This window comes from Bos taurus, chromosome 9 (genome assembly GCF_002263795.3).
Source record: "Bos taurus isolate L1 Dominette 01449 registration number 42190680 breed Hereford chromosome 9, ARS-UCD2.0, whole genome shotgun sequence".
Lineage (NCBI taxonomy): Eukaryota > Metazoa > Chordata > Mammalia > Artiodactyla > Bovidae > Bos > Bos taurus.
In genome coordinates, this window is record NC_037336.1 from 19,518,589 (window position 1) to 19,531,151 (window position 12,563).

The 12,563-nt window shown below is 41.0% G+C and overlaps 1 non-coding gene across 1 annotated transcript; it reads left to right on the plus strand.

Annotated features, from left to right (window-relative positions):
• Window positions 1–5,828: 5,828 nt before the first annotated feature.
• Window positions 5,829–5,934, plus strand: LOC112448191 (U6 spliceosomal RNA). The gene has a single exon (XR_003036578.1). It is a non-coding gene; the product is annotated as a U6 spliceosomal RNA (small nuclear RNA).
• Window positions 5,935–12,563: the final 6,629 nt, after the last annotated feature.

Below are 12,563 nucleotides of genomic sequence, written 5' to 3' on the forward strand. Positions count from 1 at the left end.
CAAATATATGGTCCAGAAATAGTACTGAGAAAAAAATTTTTTTACATATTGAGATATTGGGAAAATTCTGACTTATACAGAATTTTTAGGACTGTTGCAACCCACTCCAATGTTCTTGCCTGGAGAATCCCAGGGATGGGGAAGCCTGGTGGGCTGCCGTCTATGGGGTCGCACAGAGTCGGACACGACTGAAGCGACTTAGCAGTAGCAGCACATTTGTGGGCTAAGTTACTTCAGTTGTGTCCGACTCTTTGAGACCCTATGGACTGTAGCCCACCAGTCTCCCCGTCTATGGGATTCTCCAGACAAGAATACTGGAGTGGGTTGTTACGCCCTCCTCCAGGGGATCATCCTGACCCAGAGATCAAACCCTCATCTCTTATGTCTCCTGCACTGGCAGGTGGATTTTTTTTTTATCACTGAGCCACCAGGGAAGCCCTTCTTGCTGGTTATCTATTTTAAATATAGTAGTGGTCTCAAGACTTCTTTATGTCATTTCCTCTTTTCCATGTTGTCTCTTCTTTTTAAGCAGTTCTAGTTATTGAAATTTACCTTCCAGTTTGGCCCTCCGGCTTTCCTACGGTTTCTTTCCTGTTTTCCCCTCGGAGCTCTCTTGGGTTTGTCATGGATGTTGTGACGGTGGTGGTGTTGTTTTCATGTTGTTTTACTTCCTGGTCTATTTCCTGAAGTTTATCTCCTAGCAGTTTTATTGACTTTTTCCATTTCAGCTTTCAGATATCGACTTCAAGAGCTCTCCATTTCTTATTTTGTGGATGTAACACATCCTCTTGTTGCCCCCAGAGGAGTTCAATTACAAAATGTTTGGGGGAGGTTGTTCTTCTCTTCTCTGTATGGTCCCCAACCTGTCTGGGCTCCTTTTCATTTTTACTCTTTTGTCTCTTTCATGTTAGCAGCATCGACCTGCCCTCTGCTCTCTTTTTCCATCCACGTGAGAGCAGCTGGGGGAAGCCCTGTGCAGGGCTGCTACATGTCCTGGTGAACCTCCCTGTGGGGTTTTGGGAAGAGCTGGCCATTTTATCAAGTGACCTTCACAAATCTGTTTGAGCATTCTTTGACATTGCCTTTCTTTGGGATTGGAATGAAAACTGACCTTTTCCAGTCCTGTGGCCACTGCTGAGTTTTCCAAATGTGCTGGCATATTGAGTGCAGCACTTTCACAGCAGCAGCTTTTAGGATTTGAAATAGCTCGACTGGAATTCCATCACTTCCACAGGTTTGTCCATAGTGATGCTTCTGAAAGGCCATGTGACTTCACATTGCAGGATGTCTGGCTCTAGGTGATTGATCACACCATTAGGGTTATCTGGGTTGTGAAGATGATTTTTGTACAGTTCTTCTGTGTATTCTTGACACCTCTTCTTAATTATCTTCTGCTTTTGTTAGGTCCATACCGTATCTCTCCTTTACTGTGCCCATCTTTGCATGAAATATTCCCTTGGAATCTCTGATTTTTTTGAAGAGATCTCTAGTCTTTCCGATTCTATTGTTTTCCTCTATTTCTTTGCATTGATCACTGAGGAAGGCTTTCTTATCTCTCCTTGTTATTCTTTGGAACTCTGCATTCAGATGGGTATATCTTTCCTTTTCTCCTTTGCCTTTTGCTTCTCTTTTTTTTCTCAGCTATTTGTAAGACAACCTCAGACAACCATTTTGCCCTTTAGCATTTCTTTTTCTTGGGGATAGTCTTGATCACTGCCTCCTATACAGTGTCACAAACCTCTGTCCGTAGTTCTTCAGGCACTCTGTCTATTGGATCTAATCCCTTGAATATGTTTGTCACTTCCACTGTATAATCATAAGGGATTTGATTTAGGTCATACCTGATTGGTGTAGTGGTTTCCCCTACTTTCTTCAATTTAAGTCTGAATTTTGCAATAAGGAATTCATGATCTGAGCCACAGTCAGCTCCCAGTCTTGTTTATGCTGACTGTATAGAGCTTCTCCATCTTTGTCTGCAAAGAATAATCAATCTGATTTTGGTATTGACCATCTAGTGATGTCCATGTGTAGAGTCTTCTCTTGTGTTGTTGGAAGAGGGTGTTTGCTATGACCAGTGTATTCTTTTGGCAAAACTCTGTTAAGCCTTTGCCCTGCTTCATTTTGTACTCCAAGGCCAAACTTGCCTGATACTCCAGGTATCTCCTGACTCCCTACTTTTGCATTCCATTCCTCTATGATGAAAAGCACATCTTCTTTTGGTGTTAGTTCTAGAAGGTCTTGTAGGTCTTCAAAGAACCATTCAACTTCAGCTTCTTTGGCATTAGTGGTTGGGGCATAGATTTGGATTACTGTGCTATTGAATGGTTTGCCTTGGAAACGAACAGAGATCATTCTGTCATTTTTGAGATTGTACCCAAGTACTGCATTTTGGACTCTTTTGTTGACTATGAGGGCTACTCCATTTCTTCTAAGGGATTCTTGCCCATAGATACACTTAATGGTCATCTGAATTAAATTTGCCCATTACAGTTCATTTTAGTTGACTAATTCCTAAGATGTTGATGTTCACTCTTGCCATCTCCTATTTGACCACTTCCAATTTACCTTGATTCATGGACCTAACATTCCAGGTTCCTATGCAATATTGTTCTTTACAGCATGGGATTTTACTTCCATCACCAGTCACATCCACAACTGCACATTGTTTTTGCTCTGGCTCCATCTCTTCATTCTTTCTGGAGTTATTTCTTCCCTATTCTCTAGTAGCATATTGGGCACCTACCCACCTGGGGTGTTCATCTTTCAGAGATCATATTGACAACATCTGTTGGATCATAGAAAAAAAAATAGAGTTCCAGAAAAACATCTAATTCCGCTTCATCCACACAGCCTTTGATGGTGTGGATCATGATGAACTGTGGAAAATTCTTCAAGAGATGGGAATACCGGACCACCTTACCTGCCTTGTGAGAAATCTGTATGCAGGTCAAGAAGCAACAGTTAAAATCAAACATGGAATAACTGGTTCCAAATTAGGAAAGGAATACGTCAAGGCTGTATACTGTCACCTTGCTTATTTAAAGTATAGGCAGAGTAGAAAGAAAGAAGAAAGAAAGTGAAGTCACTCAGTCATGTCTGACTCTTTGTGGACATGGATCTCCATCCATGGAATTTTCTAGGCAAGAGTACTGGAGTGGGTTGCCATTTCCTTCTCCAGGGGATCTTCCCGACCCAGGGATCAAACCCAGATCTCGCACACTGCAGGCAGACACTTTACTGTGTGAGTCACCAGGGAAACTAGATCATGGGAAATGCCAAGCTGGATGAAGCACAAGCTGGAATCAAGATTGCTGAGAGAAATATCGACAACTTCAGATATGCAGATGACACCACCCTTATGGTAGAAAGTGAAGAAGAGCTGAAGAGCCTCTTGATGAAAGTGAAAGAGGAGAGTGAAAAAGCTGACTTAAAACTCAATGTTCAAAAAACAAAAAGCATGGCATCTGGTCCCATCACTTCATGGCAAATGGATGGGAAAACAGTGGAAACAGTGACAGGCTTTATTTTCTTGGGCTCCAAAATCACTGCAGATGGTGACTGCAACCATGAAATTAAAAGACACTTGCTCCTGGGAAGAAAAGCTATGATCAACCTGGACAGCATATTAATAAATAGAGATATTATTTTGACAACAAAGGTCCATCTAGTCAAAGCTACAGTTTTTCCAGTAGTCATGTATCGATATGAGTGTTGGACTATAAAGAAAGCTGAGCACCGAAGAATTGATGCTTTTGAAGTGTGGTGTTGGAGAAGACTCTTGAGAGTTCCTTGGACTGCAAGGAGATCCAACCAGTCAATTCTAAAGGAACTCAGTCCTGAATATTCATTGGAAGGACTGCTGCTGAAGCTGAAGCTCCAATACTTTGGGCACCTGTTGTGAAGAACTGACTCATTGGAAAAGCCCCTGATGCTGGGAATGATAGAAGTCAGGTGTAGACGGGGTTCATAGAGGATTAGATGATTGGATGGCATCACCAACTCAATGGACATGAGTTTGAGTAACCTCTGGGAGTTGGTGATGGAATGTGAAGTCAAGTGGGCCTTAGAAAGCATCACTACAAACAAAGCTAGTGGAGGTGATGGAATTCCAGTTGAGCTATTTCAAATCCTGAAAGATGGTGCTGTGAAAGTGCTGCACTCAATATGCCAGCAAATTTGGAAAACTCAGCTGTGGCCACAGGACTGGAAAAGGTCAGTTTTCATTCCAATCCCAAAGAAAGGCAATGCCAAAGAATGCTCAAACTACTGCACAATTGCACTCATCTCACATGCTGGTAAAGTAATGCTCAAAATTCTCCAAGCCAGGCTTCAGCAATATGTGAACTGTGAACTTCCTGATGTTCAAGCTGGTTTTAGAAAAGGCAGAGGAACCAAAGATCAAATTGCCAACATCTGCTGGATCATGGAAAAAGCAAGAGAGTTCCAGAAAAACATCTATTTCTGCTTTATTGACTATGCCAAAGCCTTTGTGTCGATCACAATAAACTGTGGAAAATTCTTCTAGAGATGGGAATACCAGACCACCTGACCTGCCTCTTGAGAAATCTGTATGCAGGTCAGGAAGCAACAGTTAGAACTGGACATGGAAGAACAGACTTGTTCCAAATAGCAAAAGGAGTACATCAAGGCTGTATATTGTCACCCTCTTTATTTAACTTATATGCAGAGTACATCATGAGAAACGCTGGACTGGAAGAAACACAAGCTGGAATCAAGATTGCCGGGAGAAATCTCAATAACCTCAGATATGCAGATGGCACCACCCTCATGGCAGAAAGTGAAGAGGAACTAAAAAGCCTCTTGATGAAAGTGAAAGTGGAGAGTGAAAAAGTTGGCTTAAAGCTCAACATTCAGAAAACGAAGATCATGACATCCGGTCCCATCACTTGATGGGAAATAGATGGGGAAACAGTGGAAACAGTGTCAGACTCTATTTTTCTGGGCTCCCAAATCACTACAGAGGGTGACTGCAGCCATGAAATTAAAAGAAGCTTACTCCTTGGAAGGAAAGTTATGACCAACCTAGATAGAATATTGAAAAGCAGAGACATTACTTTGCCAACAAAGGTCCGTCTAGTCAAGGCTATGGTTTTTCCTGTGGTCATGTATGGATATGAGAGTTGGACTGTGAAGAAAGCTGAGCGCCAAAGAATTGATGCTTTTGAACTGTGGTGTTGGAGAAGACTCTTGAGAGTCCCTTGGACTGCAAGGAGATCCAACCAGTCCATTCTGAAGGAGATCAGCCCTAGGATTTCTTTGGAAGGAACAATGCTAAAGCTGAAACTCCATACTTTGGCCACCTCATGTGAAGAGTTGACTCATTGGAAAAGACGCTGATGCTGGGAGGGATTGGGGGCAGGAGGAGAAGGGGACAACAGAGGATGAGATGGCTGGATGGCATCACTGACTCGATGGACATGAGTCTGAGTGAACTCCGGGAGTTGGTGTTGGACAGGGAGGCCTGGCATGCTGCGATTCATGGGGTCTCGAAGAATCGGACACAACTGAGCGACTGATCTGATCTAATCTGATCTGAGGGAACCTCGGGTGCTGCAATCCATTGGATCGCAAAGAGTCAGACACAGCTGAGCGACTGAACTGAACTGAACCAAACTCAAAGAGCCTCTGTTCCCCTGGGCAATAATAAGCTCATCTCATTTTTCTCACTGTGGAGAGCTGTGGTGAGTCATGTGTATGTGTGTGTGTGTGTTAGTCACTCAGTCATGTCTGACTCTTTGTGACCCCATGGACTGTAGCCTGCCAGGCTCCTCTGTCCATGAAATTCTCCAGGCATGAATACTGGAGTGGTGCTCACTTCGGCAGCACATATACTAAAATTGGAACGATACAGAAAAGATTAGCATGGCCCTGCACAAGGATGACACACAAATCAGTGAAGCGTTCCATATTTTTATACTCCATGCAACTAGAGACCAAAAGAAAGCAGGAGTAGCAATACTCATATCAGATAAAATAGACTTTAAAACAAAGGCTGTGAAAAGAGACAAAGAAGGACACTACATAATGATCAGAGCATCAATCCAAGAAGAAGATATAACAATTATAAATATATATGCACCCAACATAGGAGCACCGCAATATGTAAGACAAATGCTAACAAGTATGAAAGGGGAAATTAACAATAACACAATAATAGTGGGAGACTTTAATACCCCACTCACACCTATGGGTAGATCAACTAAACAGAAAATTAACAAGGAAACACAAACTTTATTTTTTTTTAATTTGATTTTATTTTTAAACTTTATAATATTGTATTAGTTTTGCCAAATATCGAAATGAATCCGCCACAGGTATACCCGTGTTCCCCATCCTGAACCCTCCTCCCTCCTCCCTCCCCTCCCCTCCCTCTGGGTCGTCCCAGTGCACCAGCCCCAAGCATCCAGTACCATGCATGGAATCTGGACTGGCAACTCGTTTCATACATGATATTATACATGTTTCAATGCCATTCTCCCAAATCTTCCCACCCTTTCCCTCTCCCATAGAGTCCATAAGACTTTTCTATACATCGGTGTCTCTTTTGCTGTCTCGTACACAGGGTTATTGTTACCATCTTTCTAAATTCCATATATATGCATTAGTATACTGTATTGGTGTTTTTCTTTCTGGCTTACTTCACTCTGTATAATAGGTTCCAGTTTCATCCATCTCATTAGAACTGATTCAAATGTATTCTTTTTAATGGCTGAGTAATGCTCCATTGTGTGTATGTACCACAGCTTTCTTATCCATTCATCTGCTGATGGGCATCTAGGTTGCTTCCATGTCCTGGCTATTATAAACAGTGCTGCGATGAACATTGGGGTACACGTGTCTCTTTCCCTTCTGGTTTCCTCAGTGTGTATGCCCAGCAGTGGAATTGCTGGATCATAAGGCAATTCTATTTCCAGTTTTTTAAGGAATCTCCACACTGTTCTCCATAGTGGCTGTACTAGTTTGCATTCCCACCAACAGTGTAAGAGAGTTCCCTTTTCTCCACACCCTCTCCAGCATTTATTGCTTGTAGACTTATGGATTGCAGCCATTCTGACTGGCGTGAAATGGTACCTCATAGTGGTTTTGATTTGCATTTCTCTGATAATGAGTGATGTTGAGCATCTTTTTATGTGTTTGTTAGCCATCTGTATGTCTTCTTTGGAGAAATGTCTATTTAGTTCTTTGGCCCATTTTTTGATTGGGTCATTTATTTTTCTGGAGTTGAGCTGTAGGAGCTGCTTGTATATTTTTGAGATTAGTTGTTTGTCCGTTGCTTCATTTGCTATTATTTTCTCCCATTCTGAAGGCTTCCTTTTCACCTTGCTAATAGTTTCCTTTGTTGTGCAGAAGCTTTTAAGTTTAATTAGGTCCCATTTGTTTATTTTTGCTTTTATTTCCAATATTCTGGGAGGTGGATCATAGAGGATCCTGCTGTGATGTATGTCGGAGAGTGTTTTGCCTATGTTCTCCTCTAGGAGTTTTATAGTTTCTGGTCTTACGTTGAGATCTTTAATCCATTTTGAGTTTATTTTTGTGTATGGTGTTAGAAAGTGTTCTAGTTTCATTCTTTTACAAGTGGTTGACCAGCTTTCCCAGCACCACTTGTTAAAGAGATTGTCTTTTCTCCATTGTATATTCTTGCCTCCTTTGTCAAAGATAAGGTGTCCATATGTGCGTGGATTTACCTCTGGGCTTTCTATTTTGTTCCATTGATCAATATTTCTGTCTTTGTGCCAGTACCATACTGTCTTGATAACTGTGGCTTTGTAATAGAGCCTGAAGTCAGGTAGATTGATTCCTCCCGTTCCATTCTTCTTTCTCAAGATCACTTTGGCTATTCGAGGTTTTTTGTATTTCCATACGAATTGTGAAATTATTTGTTCTAGCTCTGTGAAGAATACTGTTGGTAGCTTGATAGGGATTGCGTTGAATCTATAAATTGCTTTGGGTAGTATACTCATTTTCACTATATTGATTCTTCCAATCCATGAACATGGTATATTTCTCCATCTATTAGTGTCCTCTTTGATTTCTTTCACCAGTGTTTTATAGTTTTCTATATATAGGTCTTTAGTTTCTTTAGGTAGATATATTCCTAAGTATTTTATTCTTTCCATTGCAATGGTGAATGGAATTGTTTCCTTAATTTCTCTTTCTGTTTTCTCATTATTAGTGTATAGGAATGCAAGGGATTTCTGTGTGTTGATTTTATATCCTGCAACTTTGCTATAATCATTGATTAGTTCTAGTAATTTTCTGGTGGAATCTTTAGGGTTTTCTATGTAAAGGATCATGTCATCTGCAAACAGTGAGAGTTTTACTTCTTCTTTTCCAATTTGGATAAGGAAACACAAACTTTAAATGATACAATAGACTCATTAGACCTAATTGATATCTATAGGACATTTCACCCCAAAACAATGAATTTCACCTTTTTCTCAAGCACACATGGAACCTTCTCCAGGATAGATCACACCCTGGGCCATAAATCTAGCCTTGGTAAATTCAAAAAAATTTGAAATCATTCCAAGCATCTTTTCTGACCACAATACAGTAAGATTAGATCTCAATTACAGGAGAAAAACTTTTTAAAATTCCAACATATGGAGGCTGAAGAACACACTGCTGAATAACCAACAAATCATAGAAGAAATCAAAAAAGAAATCAAAATATGCATAGAAATGAATGAAAATGAAAACAAAACAACCCAAAACCTGTGGGACACTGTAAAAGCAGTGCTAAGGGGAAAGTTCATAGCAATACAGGCATACCTCAAGAAACAAGAAAAAAGTCAAATAAATAACCTAACTCTACACCTAAAGCAACTAGAAAAGGAAGAAATGAAGAACCCCAGGGTTAGTAGAAGGAAAGAAATCTTAAAAATTAGGGCAGAAATAAATGCAAAAGAAACAACAGAGACCATAGCAAAAATCAACAAAGCCAAAAGCTGGTTCTTTGAAAGGATAAATAAAATTGAGAAACCATTAGCCAGACTCATCAAGAAACAAAGGGAGAAAAGTCAAATCAATAAAATTAGAAATGAAAATGGAGAGATCACAACAGACAACACAGAAATACAAAGGATCATAAGAGACTACTATCAGCAATTATATTCCAATAAAATGGACAACGTGGAAGAAATGGACAAATTCTTAGAAAAGTACAACTTTCCAAAACTGAACCAGGAAGAAATAGAAAATCTTAACAGACCCATCACAAGCATGGAAATTGAAACTGTAATCAGAAATCTTCCAAAAAAAAAAAAAAAAAAGCCCAGGTCCAGATGGCTTCACAGATGAATTCTACCAAAAATTTAGAGAAGAACTAACACCTATCCTACTCAAACTCTTCCAGAAAATTGCAGAGGAAGGCAAACTTCCAAACTCATTTTATGAGGTCACCATCACCCTAATACCAAAACCTGACCAAGATGCCACAAAAAAAAGAAAATTACAGGCCAATGTCACTGATGAACATAGATGCAAAAATCCTTAACAAAATTCTAGCAATCAGAATCCAACAACACATTAAAAAGATCATACACCATGACCAAGTGGGCTTTATCCCAGGGATGCAAGGATTATTCAATATCCGCAAATCGATCAATGTAATACACCATATTAACAAATTGAAAAACAAAAGCCATATGATTATCTCAATAGATGCAGAGAAAGCCTTTGACAAAATTCAACATCCATTTATGATAAAAAACTCTACAGAAAGCAGGAATAGAAGGAACATACCTCGAGGGAGGCGCCAAGATGGCGGAGGAGTAGGACGGGGAAAACACTTTCTCCCCCACAAATTCATCAAAAGAGCATTTAAACATCGAGTAAATTCCATAAAACAACTTCTGAATGCCGGCAGAGAACATCAGGCACCCAGAAAAGCAACCCAACTCTTCGAAAGGAGGTAGGAAAAAATATTAAAGACAATAAAAGAGACAAAAGAGGGAGGGACGGAGTTCCGTCCCGGGAAGGGAGTCTTAAAAAGAGAGGTTTCCAAACACCAGGAAACCTTCTCACTGCCGAATCCGTGCCGAGCTTTGGAAGCACAGAGGGTAACATAACAGGGAGAAAAAATAAATAAACAATTAAAACTCGCAGGTTGCGAGCCCTACGGTAACTCCCCCAGCGGAGAAACAGCGCAGACGCCTGCATCCGCCATTAGCAAGCAGGGGCTGGGCAGGGAGGCGCGGCGCGGGCTGCATCACTGAGAGTAAGAATCTGGCCTGAATACCCTGAGCACTATCTGAGCGAAATAATTTGGGCTAGCAAACCAGACTGTGGGATATCTACCATGCGAAAAGCCAGCCCTAACCTAAGACACCACCAGCCCGCGCACGGAACAAAGGACTAAACAGAGATAGCCGGCTGCAGACCTTCCCCCTCCGGTGACAGGCAGTCAGAGCCGGAAGGGGGCAATCGCAGCCCCAGAGAGACATTATCTATAAAACTGGCTTCTTTGCTAATTAAAACTTATTGGGGGTCTGGACGGTCAACATCTGCCTGAGAAGGTGCGCCGGTTTTACACCCAGATAACCGAGTGGCGGGGAGGCGATAAGTCACAGCATTGGCGCTCGCCAAACACCTCATCACCTGAGCTGCTCGGACCTGGGAAGAGCACAAAACGCAGGCCCAACTGAGTCTGCGCCTCTGAGGACTACCCGAGTGCCTGAACCTGAGCGGCTTGGACATGGGAGGTGCATGCAACCCAGGCCCAGCCTCGGATTGTTCCCGGCGGAACAACCTAGAGCCCAAGCAGTGTGGGCAGGGAGGCTACACGCGCTGTGAGCGGGGGCAGACCCAGTGTGGCTGAGGCACTGCGAGCGCATGCCAGTGTCATTTGTTTGCAGCATCCCTCCCTCCCTCCCCACAGCGTGACTGAACAAAGAGAAGAAATACAGCTCCACCCACCAGAACACCGACACAAGCTTCCCTAACCAGGAAACCTTGACAAGCCACCTGTACAAACCCACACACAGCGAGGAAACGCCACAATAAAGAGAACTCCACAAACTGCCAGAATACAGAAAGGACTCCCAAACTCAGCAATTTAAACAAGACGAGAGACAGAGGAATACCCAGCAGATAAAGGAACAGGATAAATGCCCACCAAACCAAACAAAAGAGGAAGAGATAGGGAATCTACCTGATAAAGAACTCCAAATAATGATAGTGAAATTGATCCAAAATCTTGAAATTAAAATGGAATCACAGATAAATAGCCTGGAGACAAGGATTGAGAAGATGCAAGAAAGGTTTAACAAGAACCTAGAAGAAATAAAATAGAGTCAATATATAATGAATAATGCAATAAATGAAATTAAAAACACTCTGGAGGAAACAAATAGTAGAATAACAGAGGCAGAAGATAGGATTAGTGAATTAGAAGATAGAATGGTAGAAATAAATGAATCAGAGAGGATAAAAGAAAAACGAATTAAAAGAAATGAGGACAATCTCAGAGACCTCCAGGACAATATTAAACGCTACAACATTCGAATCATAGGGGTTCCAGAAGAAGAAGACAAAAAGAAAGACCATGAGAAAATACTTGAGGAGATAATAGTTGAAAACTTCCCTAAACTGGGGAAGGAAATAATCACCCAAGTCCAAGAAACCCAGAGAGTCCCAAACAGGATAAACCCAAGGAGAAACACCCCAAGACACATATTAATCAAATTAACAAAGATCAAACACAAAGAACAAATATTAAAAGCAGCAAGGGAAAAACAACAAATAACACACAAGGGAATTCCCATAAGGATAACAGCTGATCTTTCAATAGAAACTCTTCAAGCCAGGAGGGAATGGCAAGACATACTTAAAATGATGAAAGAAAATAACCTACAGCCCAGATTATTGTACCCAGCAAGGATCTCATTTAAGTATGAAGGAGAAATCAAAAGCTTTTCAGACAAGCAAAAGCTGAGAGAATTCTGCACCACCAAACCAGCTCTCCAACAAATACTAAAGGATATTCTCTAGACAGGAAACACAAAAACGGTGTATAAACTCGAACCCAAAACAATAAAGTAAATGGCAACGGGATCATACTTATCAGTAATTACCTTAAACGTAAATGGGTTGAATGCCCCAACCAAAAGACAAAGACTGGCTGAATGGATACAAAAACAAGACCCCTACATATGTTGTCTACAAGAGACCCACCTCAAAACAGGGGACACATACAGACTGAAAGTGAAGGGCTGGAAAAAGATTTTCCATGCAAATTGGGACCAAAAGAAAGCAGGAGTCACAATACTCATATCAGATAAATTAGACTTTAAAACAAAGGCTGTGAAAAGAGACAAAGAAGGTCACTACATAATGATCAAAGGATCAATCCAAGAAGAAGATATAACAATTATAAATATATATGCACCCAACATGGGAGCACCGCAGTATGTAAGACAAATGCTAATAAGTATGAAAGGAGAAATTAACAATAACACAATAAAAGTGGGAGACTTTAATACCCCACTCACACCTATGGATAGATCAACTAAACAGAAAATTAACAAGGAAACACAAACTTT